Consider the following 16,802-nt stretch of genomic DNA (forward strand, 5'->3'; position numbering starts at 1 on the left):
AATGAACCCGCATGGTATTCAAAGTATCTCGCATAGCACATGGCTTGTGATTCTTATGATTTATAACCTACCTCCGTGGCTATGTATGAAGCGTAAGTACATGATGTTATCTATGCTAATTTCTGGGCCTAAACAACCAGGGAATGACATAGACGTATACTTGGCACCCTTAATCGAAGATTTAAAGTTTTTGTGGGAGAACGGTGTGGAGGTTTACTATGGGTATAGGAAGGAAAGTTTCAACTTGAGGGCGATGTTGTTTGGAACAATTAATGATTTTCCAGCATACGGAAATCTATCCGGGTACAGCAATAAAGGTCAAAAGGCGTGTCCTGTTTGTGAAGATGAAACCGATATGACACGATTGGAGCTTTGTCAGAAGAATGTCTTTCTCGGCCATCGTAGATTCTTAAACTCTAATCATCACTACCGTGGGTGGAGAAAAGCATTCAATGGAAAGGCCGAACATCGTACAGCCCCGCCTTTTTTGTCAGGTGATCAAATTTTTGAAAAGGTGAAAGATATGAGCACTCAGTTTGGCAAGCCTTTTGCACATTCACTTGTCAAGGGTAGGTGGAAGAAGAAGTCAATTTTTTTTGAACTTCCATATTGGAAGTCGTTGTACGTAAGACATTTCCTGGATGTTATGCATATTGAAAAAAATGTATTTGACAGCGTCATAGGTACGTTACTCAATATACAAGGAAAGTCTAAGGATGGCCTTAACATAAGGAAGGACATGGTAAACATGGGAATGAGAACTGAATTGGGACCCGTGACGAAAGGAAGACGAACATATCTGCCACCTGCTGTTTACACTCTATCTAGAAAGGAGAAGAAAACATTGTGTAAGTTCCTTAGTGAAGTTAAAGTTCCAGAAGGCTACTCTTCAGATATTAGAAGACTTGTGTCCATGAAAGACCTCAAGTTAAAGAGTTTGAAGACGCATGATTGCCATGTTATAATGGAACATTTTTTACCAATAGGTATACGTTCTATTCTGCCAGAAAAAGTAAGAAGCGCAATAACTAAGCTGTGTTTCTTCTTCAGGTCAATTTGCAGTAAGGTGGTCGATCCCGCGATCTTACCAACATTGCAAAAAGAGATAGTTGTTACTTTATGTGATCTTGAAATGTATTTTCCTCCCTCGTTTTTTGACATAATGGTTCATCTAGTCGTTCATCTTGTGAAAGAGACACAATTGTGCGGACCAGCTTATATGAGATGGATGTACCCTGCTGAACGTTATATGAAAATATTAAAAGGGTACGTGAAAAACAGAAGTCGACCGGAGGGTTGTCTTGCCGAACGATACGTTGTTGAAGAAGCGGTTGAGTTTTGTACTGAATATCTCTCAAATGTTCAATCAATTGGACTCCCCAAATCTCATATTGTCGAAAAAAGAAGAAGGAAAAAGGCTAATTGGAAATAAAGTTGTGACAGTATCAATGGTCGAACGGGATCAAGCGCACTTGTATGTTCTGCACAATGAGATTGAGGTTGAGCCGTATGTTGAAATGCACAAGGTTGTTCTCCGAGATTTAAATCCAAATAGAAATGAGAACTGGATAGTATGAGAGCACAATCGAAGTTTCATACCGTGGTTTAGGGATCATATTTATTCAAAGTATCGTTCAGATCCTGCTTCAGTAACAGAAAGGTTGAGATGTTTAGCCTATGGTCCAAGTGTAATTGTGCTTTCTTATAGCGCATACGCAATTAATGGATACACATTTTATACCAAAGAACAGGATGATAAAAGTACTATGCAAAATAGTGGTGTTACCTTGGTAGCTGAAGAAATGCACATATCAAGTGCGAATGACTTAAATCCGAAATTTGCAAATTTGTCATATTTTGGGGTTATCGAGCGCATTTTGGTGTTTGATTACGCGAAGTTTCAGATTCCTGTATTTGGTTGCAAGTGGGTTGAAAATAATAGTGGCATACGAATGGATAAGTCAGGATTTTTGCAAGTGGATCTCAATAGGGTAGGGTACAAAGATGAGCCTTTCATTCTAGCCTCTCAAGCTAAACAAGTGTTCTATGTCAATGATCCGACAAGTACGAAATGGTCTATAGTGCTTTTATCTAACAAAATAGTTGATGAAAACATTGAAGATCAAGGTGATATTGGTGTTGGCATTGAATCTTGTACAAGAAACGATCAAAATGAGAATGAATCTTGTACTAGAAATGATCATAATGAGGGTATTTGGATCAATCCAACCGTCCGCGTTGTTAAGAGACGCGTAGAACACAATCCTACCAAGAAAAGAAAGAGACGTTAGTGATAAAGGTAATAGTATACATATTCCGACTAATTTGCTTTATTCAATTTGTACCGATTGTTTTATTCAATAGTATAGTACTTATTCAATTTTGGTGCATATTCTCGTTTTGTACATAACTTTTGAACCATGTATCCGTTTGTCGACTTCTTTACATGTAACTATACTATTTTGACGATTCCGGAGCTGCTCATGCACTTATCTTTACATTTCGAGACTGTTTTTTTATCGGTTTTGCTTCTGCCCGTAATCAAAAGTCGGGCTTAGGGTCTGAATTTCGGAAAATCGACTTTATTTTTGAGTCCGTGGGGACGTTTTACCATAGCCATGTAAATTTCGTTCAATTCCGACAACTTTCTTCTTTGACGCTTATTTTGATTTGTACCGATTTCGTTACCGATTTACTTGTACATGCATGGTTTGACTTCCATTTGACTTGTATAGATTGTTAGCTTATTAATAGTGTACTAATGTGCTTTAGTTTGTTTGATACAGGTTGTGCTTTAGTTTGTTTGATACAGGTTCAATGGCTCCGGATAGAGATGCTCCACCTGAAAACTCACAAGAAAACTCACAAGAAAGAGATGCTCAAGAAAGAGATGCTCCGGATACAAATGCTCCACCTGATACTGAAGCAAAAGAAGTTGCACGAGGCATCACCATTATGAAGGGAATCATTCGACATAGAGACCAAGGATTAGTATACCATTTGGAATGGAATTCTGAAAACCAACCAATTGGTCCTAATTCTGCAAAGTTGACAAGCTATATTGGTACACTTGTTCGTATGCATATTCCAGTCTCCGTGGCTAAATGGAATCTGAAAAGCGAAGAGTTGGATGCGAAAAAAAAAGCGATTTGGGACGAGCTTCAGGTATATATCATATATGGTTGTTGTTATTATCTTGACGATAAATTGTTTAAATTACTTATACTAACACACTATGCGTATGTTTTTTTGCAGAGGACTTTTGAGATACCAGATGATCGTAGACGCTACATACTTAGTTTGGCCGGAAAAAGATATAGAGGGTGGAAAGCTTTTTTGACAAACACCTATCTTAAGGATAAAGATGGAAACTTTCTTGAAGAGGCACCGGGACGGCCAAAAAAGTATGAGATCTTCATTGATGAAAAAGATTGGGTTGAGTTTGTAAATCAAAGAGATGAAGATTTTCGGAAAAGGAGTGCCACGAATAGTGCGAGAGCATCCAAACCCGCGTATCCATACAAAAAAGGGCGTTTGGGATATGCACGCTTAGAGGATAAAATTGTAAGTAAATAGAAATGCGTTTTAATTAATTTTCTAAATTTGTTTTATTTGACGATTTTATCATTTGTGTCAATGCATAGTTAGAGGAGACTAAAAGTGAGGAAACTTCACTTCCTGTACATGTGTTGTGGAAGGAATCTCGTGTGGGCAAGAATCAAGCTGTTGATCCCGATGTTCAGAGAGTTTATACTGAATGTGTAAGTATAATACTGTGTCTTTAATTAAATCAAATGTTTTTTAATATATAAATGATTTTTTATCTCCACTAATCATTATTGAAATGTAAATGAATTACAGGAGACCTTGTCGCAATCGGTGTCCACCGGTGAGGACCAGGATGATAGGAGCGTACTTAGTAGAGCACTAGATGCTCCTGAGTATCCCGGTCGGGTGAGGGGTAAGGGTCATGGTGTGACTCCAACCTCTTTTTACAAGCATCCTAGGAGAAGAAATCCTACCAATCAAGAAGTGTTGCAAAAATTGCAGGAATTGCAAGCACAAGTCTCTGAATTGCAAAGAGATAAAGATATGTATATGAGAGAAAAGTGCAATACTGCATCGGTGAAAGAAACTAGTGATAAAGCTAGTTTCAACTGTCAAAGAAAACTTCCTGAGGTAATTATAAATTTCTTTTCCTTACAAATTGTTCTATTTTATTAACGACAATGACTTTATATTTACTATTGGTTTAGGGCATTTCTTCTTGCCAACTATACTTATCGGCACCGTATTATCGCCTAGTTGGCAAGGGAAAAGTGCACAACACTGTGGGAGATTTACTTCACCATAGACCGCTCCCGGATGGACACCTGAAAGTATCAGTTGATGTTGTATTAGATCATGATGCGGTGCTACCGGTACCTGACATGGTCTCAGAGACAACATTGATGCGAGATGCAATAGGGTCATTTGTTGCATGGCCCTCGGAGCTCATTATCATTGGTGATGAGGTATATTCAAAACCATTATAAATCATTTAGTTTTTGAATGTCAATTCTGCACCGTTACGTTAATTATTTTTTACATTTTAATTTTAGACTGCTCCTACAAAACCCGCAATTAAGGGCAAAGGGATTTTACAGGAGGAGGAGTCTGTTGCATCACTAAAAGAGGTACATTTAAGGAGTTAATATATAATTTGAATCTAAATTGCATGATTTTATATTTTATCGATCGTTATATGATTTTTAGGCATCTGCTCGGGGGTCACAACAAGTGACACAGGAAGTTCGTAGAGTACCACCTAAGGGTCCTCCGAAGCAAGCGGCAAAAAAAGGTGGTGCTTTTGTTGCTCGATACCGGACGACTCTCGGAACACTTGATGATATGTCCGATTTGAAGGAAGGTGCTCTCCGTCAAATCAATATGGAGGAAGATATCTTTGGTGTTGAAATCATGTCACATATTGCAATAGATGACTTGGAAGAGATTTTTACGCAAGAACAACTAGGCGTCGCTAATATGCACTCGTACATCCGGTAATATTCACTCATCCGATATATTATTTAATTAGTCGAACAATTTATTTACACATTATGTTTATTATGTTTTTCACTCATCCGGTAATATACACTAATATGCACTCATACATCTGGTTATTCACTCATCCGCTAATATGTTTATAATGTTTTTATTTAAGGTTGTTGCATGACAGAGTGTTGCGCGGGACTGCATTGTCAAACAGATTCCGTTTTGTGTCTTCCGCCCATTGCAGCGGAATGACAATTGCTTCGGAACCGGAATCAGTTAGACAGCGCTTAGTCGATAGATTCATGTCATCCGGCAATACAGAAATTCTGATTCTTTGGGCGTATAATACCCGACCAGTAGGGTTAGTTTCTCATTCTTGGTTCATCTAATCTCTGTTTCTTTTGTGTATAGCAAAATTTCCATATAACCTACTGTTTTAATTTATAGAGCACACTGGTTATTGCTTGCTATCAACCCTATAAGAGAAGTGGTGTATTATCTGAATTCGGTAAATGGTGACTGGACCAATTATCCGGCTATGAAGGAAATCATTGATTTGTAAGTGGGATCATTCTAAATATTCATGTATATTTAATTATTTGTGAGATTGACCTAAACATATGCTTTTATATATTTGTTAGATCAATACAAGTGTTCCGAAGTCAACGAGACGCACAGGTATCCCAGACTAAATCAAACAACATTACTTGGATCAAAGTGCAGGTACATTATTTTTCACAATTTTGCTTATAATATTTATGCTACTTGATAAAATAAGACAACTATAAAATCTTATTTGTTTTTCTATGTAGTGTCCGATACAGCGGAACAGTTCAGATTGCGGATACTTTGTTTTGAGGTTTATGAAAGAAATCCTTCAAATGAATCAATTAGAGATTCCAACCACGGTATGGATTTATAACTTAATTAGATAACTTCTTATAATTTATTACATTTAACTAAATCATTCATATTATGTTTTTATTCTGTAGTACTTTGACGAATTCCGTGCTGCTACTTACACGAGACTTAAGTTGGAAGAAATCAAAGAGGAATTGTGTCAATTTTATATTCATCAGCTATTCATGTAGTAGGATTTGTGTCGATTTGAAGAGAATATTATAGTACTCTAGGATATATGGTTACTAACTTTGTTCATATTGTTGCCAATTAATATTTGAAGTATAATATTGTTGATGTTAGAGATTTAGTTTGATTGACATAATGATGTTGTGGACCTCCGATTTTTTAATCCCGGGCCATACCTCTGTTCTGTAGAGATACGTGAACTGACTCTTTTTTATCGCTTAATGCTTTCGCATTTTTTTGAAAATTCACAGAGTCGCCACCGACCTTTTATTTTATCCAATTAAGGAAAGGTTTATAAAAGAAACAGAAAAAAGACCTTTGAGAAATTCTGGGTAAGGGGGTAGGTTATACAAAGGGAAGGTATTAGCACCCTTTGTATCCATGGTTATCCATGGGCTCTTAAGTTTGCTTAGCTCACTTGTTTTTCGATCACTTTTCAATTGCTTTAGAATGCTCATATGTGGTTTCAAATACTTTTGTAAATTGAATTTTGTAATGATCCGTGTGTGGATGTATACAAAATGCTTGTTTATCTTTCGAAAGATGTTTTGAAAAGAACGTTAACTTTGTAATAATCCGTGTTTGGATGTATACAAAGTATTGTCTTTTTGGAAAGTTTTGTTTTGAAAAACAGCAGTGTATGAGAATTTTGTTTGTTTTGATTTGAGCAAGCAAACTAGGAGGTCTACCCTGAGTTGTAAGGTCTTTATCCTATTTCCTTTAAAAATCTATCCTTTCACCGGATATAAACAAAAGGTTCGATTTTGTACTCGAAACAGTAGAATTTTGACTTTGATTTTGAAAAGAATGAGAAGGGATTACCTTAAAAGGTGCAAGTGTGATTGTGATTGGATTCAGATATTTTATCTTTGAAGTTAGTGATCTAACGGTTCAATTTTATCTTTGACATACACGCAGTTTATATTTGCTGGAAATTAAAATGCGGAAATGTAAAGTGCGGAAAGTAAATCTACGCTATTACATCGATTGTGCAGGAAATGTAAACTAGCCTATTTACATGAATTTGACATCCTATACATTTATCTAGGAATTTAAATTGCAAGAAAAATAAAAGGCATGTTTTTGGATTTTTTATGATTGATTTTAATTATAATTAATGCATGATTAATTAAATTAAAATGAAGAAAAAGGATGAAAATAGATTTAAACCTAGAAATTAAGTTTAAAATATGTACAAAATATTTGTCAATTAATTTTAAAACAAAACTAATTTTTTGAAATTTTTGGAATTGATTTGAAATTGATTTAAGCTAATTAAAACATAATTATGCAAATAATTATACAAATAATTAAAACTTAAAGATAAAATTATTCAAAATATGTACATAATTAGTTTATAATATATAAACAATATTTAACATGAAGAACAATTTTTTTTATGATTTTTTGATTGGTTAGAATAATTAAAAAGCAAATATATAAATATATACTAATTAATTATGCAAAATATTGAAATTATGAAGAAAAATAAAATATTTTTATTTCAGAAAATAATATATTATTTTAGAAGTCTAAAAATATTTTTTGTGTATTTTTTGGATTTTTAAAACTATTTTTAATTAATTTAACAAAGAAATTAAAATAAAAATAAGAAGTAAAAGGATACTGATCAGATGTGGAAATTAAATGAGGGAGTATGATGCGCATGCGTGTTCTGAGGCGTTGGATGAGCTGTTAAGCAAGATCAGATGGTCCTGACTTTGAGGCACATGGTACACGTTACACCTGCAAAACACTTGATTAGAGATAAATTTAAAAAACACGCGCGCGCTTCTGAACCAATGGGAGGAAGACACGTCTTCGTCTTCAACCTTCAGACAAGGCCTTTAACAGCACTTTTGAAAAAAAGCGCTATAGTAAGTGAACCCTAAATCTGCAAAATAACGAATAGGGGTAAACAAGCATAAAAATCAGGCGCGATGGTACCATTGGATTCGCCTTGTTCCACTGAATGTAACCCTGCCCTTAATTTGTTTTAATTTTGGCCCTAATGAAGAACCCTAATTTTGAGCTAAGAAAACCCTAAAATGGTATATGCTACAAACAGCCATTAAAATCCAATTGAAGCTCCAGAAACGACCAGAGCCTCAAACCAAACACAATTATGCATCTACATCTTGTTAAATATGCGTGAGTTATGAGATATAAGTTGGTTTTAGTTTGAACAAACCGTGGCCTATATAGCTCGATTCAGTGATGTTTAAGACTTGCAATTGATTGGAATAGTTTCAGTGAAGCTCAGAGATGATGTTTGAATGCTTAGTTTGTATTGAAATGGACTGAAATTAAAAACTCGAATTTGAATTTTCTTTGAATTTTTTCAAGTGATTACAAGTGTATATGAGCAAGGCTTTGTTTCTGATTCGTCTCCCCTTTGTTACTGAACTATGATAGCTTATTTATAAGCATTGAGTGCTTACAATTGAAGCTAAGAAGCAACTAGTTGCCTTTGTGGAATTCTTGCATTTTTTATATTAAAAAAGCTTTGAATTATTGACCAAGTCCTCTTGTCTTCAATGCATCTGCCTTGCTCTTCAATTCTCTGCAGAAAGATGAAGATTCCTTGGGTGAGTCATGCTTGGAAGTTAAGCTACCATTTATCCATCCATTTTCCTTTTAATTTTAATCTTAAAATAAGATAAAATCATGCCAAAAATGGATAAAAAAGGTGTGGGCCTTGTCTTGGTCGTGGGAGGCCCATAATAACATGGCAAAGATGTTTGAATGCTGAAAACTTGGCCCCATTTGGAAAAAATACATTTTTGAGCAATGTTGATTTCATGCATTTTCCCAAAATTTAGCCAACTTCAACAAGGTGTAAATCCCTCAATTTTTGTCATATGAAGGAGATCTTGCACTTTATGGAAACCTCAAAGAGTCCTCTAACCAATGCCTTTGGTCTCATGTCAAAATGATTTTTGAAGCTCCTTGTGTGTCCTTTTGAAAAAAGTGTCTTTTTGTTGACTTTGAAAATGACCTGTAATGTCTTTGATCATATTTTTCAAATGGTGAATCCAATGACCATGGGATCAATGGCATTTGAAAGATAATTTAATTTCCTTCAAAACAAGATTTGGTTTGAATTTTTTGGATGAAGGATGAGAGAGTTATGATCAGTCAAAGTTGAGTTGACTTTTCAGGCAAAAACCCTAATTTTGAATCTTAGGGTTTTGTTGATTTTTGATCTTTCCTTGATGAATTATGATCATCCAATGATCAAATGATGAATCCTTTGACAAAATATGGACTTTGACAAAAAAATTCATTTTTGACTGTCTGTTGACTTTTTTGGTCAAACGGGTCGTCTGTTGACTGTTTGAGCTGCTGACGGTGCGTCTGAGTGAATTGAAGTTTGAAAATTTGTATGATGGTACTTTGAGATATATGGATGTGTATGAAATCCATTTGAGCTCTCAAAAACTTGTTGCTCCTGTAAAAACAAGAAAAACCCTGATTAGGGACTGTTTATGTAGGAGACAGTTAAGCGTACCTGATTTTTGTGCAGTGCTGAGTTTCTGCTAATCGCGTGATATTCAGAAGACTTCTAGCACAAAGATCTTGGAATTTTGAATTGTGAAAGATTGATTTGATTGATGGTACAAAACACTGAGAATTGTACTGCCAGCAGTTTGGCTGTCAACTGACTGTTCAGGTATTGACGTAGCAGTTAGAGTGAAAAATCAACAGTCAAAGTTAATTTTCTTTTTTGTTGTTTTTGTTTTATGTGAAAAATGAAAGTTTATTTACATGACTTGTTAAAAACACAGACATAATAAATAACTAATATACTGTATGCGGGCAAATTACCGATAATAACCCTGAAAATCATTTAATGCACAGAAATAGGAATATTTGACTGGCAGAAAACACACAAAATATTATCTTAGTAATTAAGCAATATTATGACAAATAGTACAACATTTAATACTGACAGTACAAATATTACATACTATATTGAACAGTACGACGAATAAACGGTACATTTAAGAAATAAGAAATACGGCAAATTTTAAGAATGACGGTTAATGACCCATGCTATGAACAATAACATGTAGATGATTGGGAGTGCAACCATTGCAGGTCCACACTCTTCAGGACTATGCAGGCAGAAGAAAGTCATGATCACCGTAGCAATGGTGATGACTGTAAGAAACAGTGTCTCTATCCACTTTGCCATTCTTGTCAGGGAAGAAGAGAAAATAGATATGAGGTAGGAATTTGAAAGATGAGTTAGAATTTGATGTGAGATTTTATGGAAGAAAATGGGAGGTATTTATAGAATGGAAAGAGGGATAGAGACGTTGGGGAATGATGTGATTCCGTACAAAAGGAAAATTTGAGTGGAAGTAAGATTTGAAAGAAAGAGTATGATAGTGTTGGGAAAAAGAGAGATTTGATTTTTGAAAAAGAGATTTGAAAAGATTTTTGAAAATAATGGAATATAGTACAAAAATTAGTGGGAAACAAAAGATAATAATAATCTACTTGTTACCAGTACAGTCTGAGTTTCCTGATTCTGCGCCTGCAAAAAGATTTAACTCTGTACCAATTGTGTCAGTACTATTTATCTGTAAATAAATAAATAGCATGTGTGAAGTAATAAACAGTATTTGGCGTTTGCGTAAGAATAAATTCAACTGCAGGCCAATTTACTGTATAAGAAAAATTCTAAAAACTAAGTGTTTCATATGTTAGGATATTTGTTGAAATAATCCATAATTATATGAGACTTTTAATTTTCAGATTGGAGTTTTCTTGAAAAATATGTGGGCAAATTTTGGGGTATAACAGTTGCCCCTATTCAATCTTCTTAAACCTGAAGAGATTGTCTGAAATCTGAAGGTAGAAGATGATTGAATATTTAAATGCCCTGAAAATTTGCACTTACCTTGATCAGAAGAGATGTTGGAAGTTGCATTTGAATGTCGTCTGCGAAATGTTGTTGGCAGATTGGATCATTACCTGAGATGGGCTTTCAGATGCCACCCGGTAAATGGGTTGAGGGTTTGTTCATCAGAATGAATCCATTGATTATATCTTGATGAAGGATTTGAAAGTCTTTGTGTTGACTGTTTCGGAACCGTCCAAGGTTACCGCTTTAAGTCTTGGAGGATGATTGCTACGGAACTTGTCCAAAGTTTTTCCGATTTAGATTTTGGAAGTTGATCATTGTGGAACCGTCTGAGGTATCAGCTTTAGATCTGCAATGTTAGATCGTTCTGGAACCGTCTGAGGTATCAACTTTAGATCTGCAATGTTAGATCGTTCTGGAACCGTCTGAGGTATCGCTTTGATCTGTGATGCTAGATCGTTCTGGAACCGTCTGAGGTATCGCTTTGATCTGTGATGCTAGATCGTTCTGGAACCGTCTGAGGTATCGCTTTGATCTGTGATGCTAGATCGTTCTGGAACCGTCTGAGGTATCGCTTTGATCTGTGATTCTAGATCGTTCTGGAACCGTCTGAGGTATCGACTTTAGATCTGTGATGCCTATTTTTGAGTTGGTAAGTGATCAGAATGAATCTTCGGCTTGATTATATCTGAGAGAACCGTTCATGGAATTCAGGTGAACACTGCATGTGATTGAAAACATCTTTGTTGAAGATATCCGTCTACCTGAAAAATCAAGTTAGTAATATGCAATGTTTATGATGCATGTAAATGTGAGATATTCCCGGAGAAATATGCATGTGATGTTGTGTATGAATATGCGTATGAATACGCGCATGATGCATGATGTATGATGTATGATGTATGAATACGAATATGTGATGTATGAATGTGATGTATGAATGTGATGTATGAATACGATGCGTGTCAAGTTTCTAGTTGGAAAAATAAATTCCCACTAGTCATCTGGACATGAATGTATTGTGATCGTTGATGATCTTTTGTCTTGTTTGAGTACCCTCGGCTGGGGAAATCCTTTGAGAACCCTGGTATTCTGTTGAAGGATCTTTGAATATCACTTGAGAATGAAAGGTAGCTGGAAGTTCTGATGCCCTTTCAAATGGGAATGAGGAAGATGCATAATCCTCCGATGCACTATCTGACCAAGTCCGGGTGCGGGGATCACACCTTCTGAAGATAGTAATCTGGAACAACCCTGCTGGGGGATAAGACTTCTTTTGGAGAGAAAATCTTATTGAGGAATTTGCTGAGAAATGCGCTCCTCTTGGGGATTTTCTTCTGATGGAATGATGTCCAGATAATTAGGACATTTCCTGAATGCTATTCCTGTTTTTCCTGGTAAACATCAATCATATTCAAATGCACATGCTCATTCAAAATTATCATTGGGACGCTTACGTATTTAAAACAGAAAAAGTGAAAATAGTGATTTTTGAGCCTAAGCTGCATTGATTTTTGAAAAAGAGCCATGATAGACTGGTTAGCACAGGGAGACAACAATCCTAGAAGTAGGAAATTGTCAGAAAGCTTTGGAAAATATTTATGAAGATAAATAGCTATGTGAAAATGATCCAGTCAAGTTTCAACTCTGCTATTGCCAATCTGTCTTCGAGCATCTCATCCCTCACTTGTTGGAAGAAAGTGATTGGACTGATCGGTGTCTTTGAGGTGTTGAATCTTGATGGTGAGTAGGCAGCTGAACGGAACACAGTTGTATGCTTCATTCCCTAACTTTTGCCTAGGCCGCCCTTTCAGGTTTTCAGCCTACCGGGATAGTATTTGTTTAGTCTCTAATTTTTGCCTGGACCGCCCTTTCGGGTTTTCAATCCACCGAGACGCTCATTTTTGCCTAAGTTGCCCTTTCAGGTTTTCAACTTAGCGAGCTGTTTTTTTTTTATTTTTTTAAGAGAAGTATTTTTTGACTATGTCAGCATTCACAGGGTGTGGGAAATCCTCGCCATCCATGGTGGTAAGCAACATGGCTCCGCCGGAGAATATTTTCTTGATTATGAATGGTCCCTCGTAGGTGGGAGTCCATTTGCCTCTGGGATCACCTTGTGGTAAGATGATGCGTTTGACAACCAAGCCACCAGTTTGGTATGCTTGACTTTTGACTTTTTTGTTGAAGGCTTTGATCATACGCTTTTGGTATAGCTGACCATGACAAATAGCTGCGAGCCTTTTCTCATCAATCAAGTTTATCTGGTCCAACCGTGTTTGAATCCAATCGTCTTCGTCTAGATTGGCTTCTTTCATAATCCTTAGGGAAGGAATCTGAATTTCAATTGGAAGAACTGCCTCCATACCATAGACTAAGGAGAATGGAGTTGCCCCTGTTGAAGTACGCGCAGATGTGCGATAACCATGAAGGGCAAAAGGCGATATCTCATGCCAGTCTTTGTAGGTTACTGTCATTTTTTGTATGATTTTCTTGATGTTCTTGTTGGCAGCTTCCACCGCGCCGTTCATCTTTGGTCGATATGGAGAGGAATTATGATGCTTGATCTTGAACTGTGTGCAAAGTTCAGTAATCATTCTGTTGTTTAGATTTGTGCCATTGTCCGTGATAATCCGTTCAGGGATGCCATACCGACAAATGAGATTGTATTTGATGAACCGGGCCACCACATTTTTGGTGACAGAAGCAAACGAAGCTGCTTCTACCCACTTTGTGAAGTAGTCAATGGCGACCAGGATAAAGCGATGTTCGTTGGAGGCAGTAGGTTTGATTTCTCCAATCATATCAATACCCCACATTGCAAAAGGCCACGGAGCCGTCAGGACGCTTAATGGAACTGGAGGTACATGTACTTTGTCAGCGTATATCTGGCATTTGGGACATGTTCGGGAGTGATGATGGCAGTCTGTTTCCATGGTAGACCAGTAATAACCTGCTCTCAGGATCTTTTTAGCCATTGTATGTCCATTGGAATGAGTACCGAAGGTACCATTGTGTATTTCTCCCATGATCTGTTCCGCTTCCTTCTTGTTTACACAGCGAAGTAAAGTCGAGTCATGGTTGCGTTTGTATAGGGTTCCATTGCTTAGAAAGAATTTGGCAGCATATCTCCTTAGAAACTTTCTGTCGTTAATGGATGCCCCTTCAGGGTACTCCTGAGCTTCGAGATATCTTTTTACTTCATGGAACCATGGTTTTTCCTCAGGTTCCTTCGGTATTGATCTCATTGCAATAGGATGGTTCATCTTGCCTGTAAATGGTGATCATAGGCGCCTCGTTGTCCCACCTGACTTTGAACATGGATGACATGGTAGCTAAAGCATCAGCTAGTTGATTTTCCTCGCGTGGGATGTGTTCGAAAGTGATTTCTTTGAAGTAAGGAATCAAACTCAGCACATATTTTTTGTAAGGAATTAGATTCGGGTGCTTCGTGTCCCATTCCCCTTTGACTTGGTAGATTACCAAGGCCGAGTCTCCGTAGACTTCCAGGAATTTGATTCTTAGATCGATTGCAGCTTTAAGACCCAGAATACATGCTTCGTATTCGGCTATATTGTTAGTGCAATTGAAGCATAATCTGGCAGTAAACGGTGTGTAACTTCCTGCGGGGGAAATGATCACAGCTCCGATGCCATTGCCAAGTGCATTAGAAGCTCCGTCAAAAACCATGGTCCACGGGGATCCTGGCTCGGGTCCTTCTTCTGGTCCTGGTTGTTTGTAGTCATTGACTAGCATAATGTCCTCGTCTGGGAAGTCAAAGTTCAATGCTTGATAATCATCCACTGCTTGATGAGCCAGATGATCAGCTACCACACTTCCTTTGATTGCTTTTTGTGAAGTGTATTGAATGTCATATTCTGTTAAGATTATTTGCCATCTCGCTATTCTTCCAGAGAGAGCAGGTTTTTCGAACACGTATTTGATGGGATCCATCTTGGAGATTAGGAAAGTGGTGTGATTTAGCATGTACTGTCTTAGCCGGCGAGCTGCCCAAGCTAAGGCACAACAAGTTTTTTCGAGTAGTGAGTATCTTGTTTCACAATCGGTAAACTTTTTGCTAAGATAGTAGATTGCGTGCTCCTTTCGGCCGGATTCGTCATGTTGTCCTAGTACACACCCCATTGAGTCTTCTAACACAGTTAGGTACATTATCAGAGGTCTGCCTTCCACAGGTGGCAACAGGATTGGAGGTTTTTGGAGATATTCTTTGATTTTGTCAAAGGCTAACTGGCATTTGTCATTCCACCTTTCCACTTGATCTTTCTTCAACAATTTGAAGATCGGCACACAAGTAGTAGTCATGTGGACAATAAATCGGGCGATGTAATTTAGACGTCCCAAGAATCCTCTGACTTGTTTCTCGGTACGAGGTATAGGCATTTCTTGAATGGCTTTAACCTTGGCGGGATCAACCTCAATACCTTTGCTGCTGACGATGAAACCTAAGAGTTTGCCGGATCTTACTCCAAAGGTACACTTATTTGGGTTCAGTCGCAACTTGTATTTCTTGAGTCTGTCAAACAACTTGTGTAAATGACCCAAATGTTCTTCCTCGGTGTTGGATTTTGCAATCATGTCATCGACATACACCTCTATTTCTTGATGAATCATATCATGAAATAGCGCTACCATTGCACGTTGATAGGTTGCTCCTGCGTTTTTCAGACCAAAGGGCATTACTTTGTAACAAAAGGTTCCCCAGGGTGTTGTGAAGGTTGTTTTTTCCATGTCTTCGGGTGCCATCTTGATTTGATTGTACCCTGAGAATCCGTCCATAAAGGAGAATACCTTGCATTGTGCGGTATTGTCAACCAGTACATCGATGTGTGGTAAAGGGAAATCATCTTTGGGACTTGCCCGGTTCAGATCTTTGTAGTCCACGCACATTCTGACTTTCCCGTCTTTTTTAGGTACAGGGACGATGTTAGCTATCCAAGGAGGATAACTTACAACTTTTAGGAATCCGGCATTGAACTGTTTTTCAACCTCGTCTTTGATCTTTTTTGACATATCAGGCCTACTCCTTCGTAGTTTCTGTTTGACTGGAGTGCTACCTTCTTTGATTGGCAGGCGATGAACTACGATGTCCGTGTCAAGGCCTGGCATATCTTCATAGGACCAGGCGAATATCTCGACGTAGTCTCGCAGCATTTGAATCAGTCTTTGCTTGACGCTGTGTTCTAAATCAGCCCCTATTTTGACTTCTTTCTTTTCTTCGTTGCTGCCTAAGTTGATGACCTCAATTGGCTCCTCGTGAGGCTGTATGGCCTTGTCTTCTTGTTCTAGCAGCCTTGCAAGTTCTCTTGGCACTTCACAATCTTCCTCACTTTCGTCCTCAGTTTGGTAGATCGGATTTTCAAAGTCATGACGGGCAATAGCAGAATCGTTGTTGACTGGATCCAGAGTGTATGTGAATCTGCAAGTTAGTTATGTGAGTATGTGTGAAGAAAAACATAGCTATTTGAAAGCGAAGAAAGAAAGAAAAAGGATCACAAAATTTAAATATGCAAGCGTCCCATGATTTTATTGAATGCACATGATCATGATATGATAAGCCCTTATAGAAGGACCGGTGTGCTAAGGCACACGGCTTTCAAGCTCATGGTTCGATTGTTCAGGAACCATTTTTATCTTTGCACAATATACACAAAGAAAACAGGAAATGGCATTTACTCCTGGTCAAAGGAGATCACATCCTCAGCTTTCCAGTTGTTCAATCCACTGTTGTGAGCAGGGAGTATCCAGCTGTTCCAGTTGCAGTTGTCTTTTTCATCTTCCACAGCATTGA

This window comes from Vicia villosa, linkage group LG6 (genome assembly GCF_029867415.1).
Source record: "Vicia villosa cultivar HV-30 ecotype Madison, WI linkage group LG6, Vvil1.0, whole genome shotgun sequence".
Classification (NCBI taxonomy): Eukaryota; Viridiplantae; Streptophyta; class Magnoliopsida; order Fabales; family Fabaceae; genus Vicia; species Vicia villosa.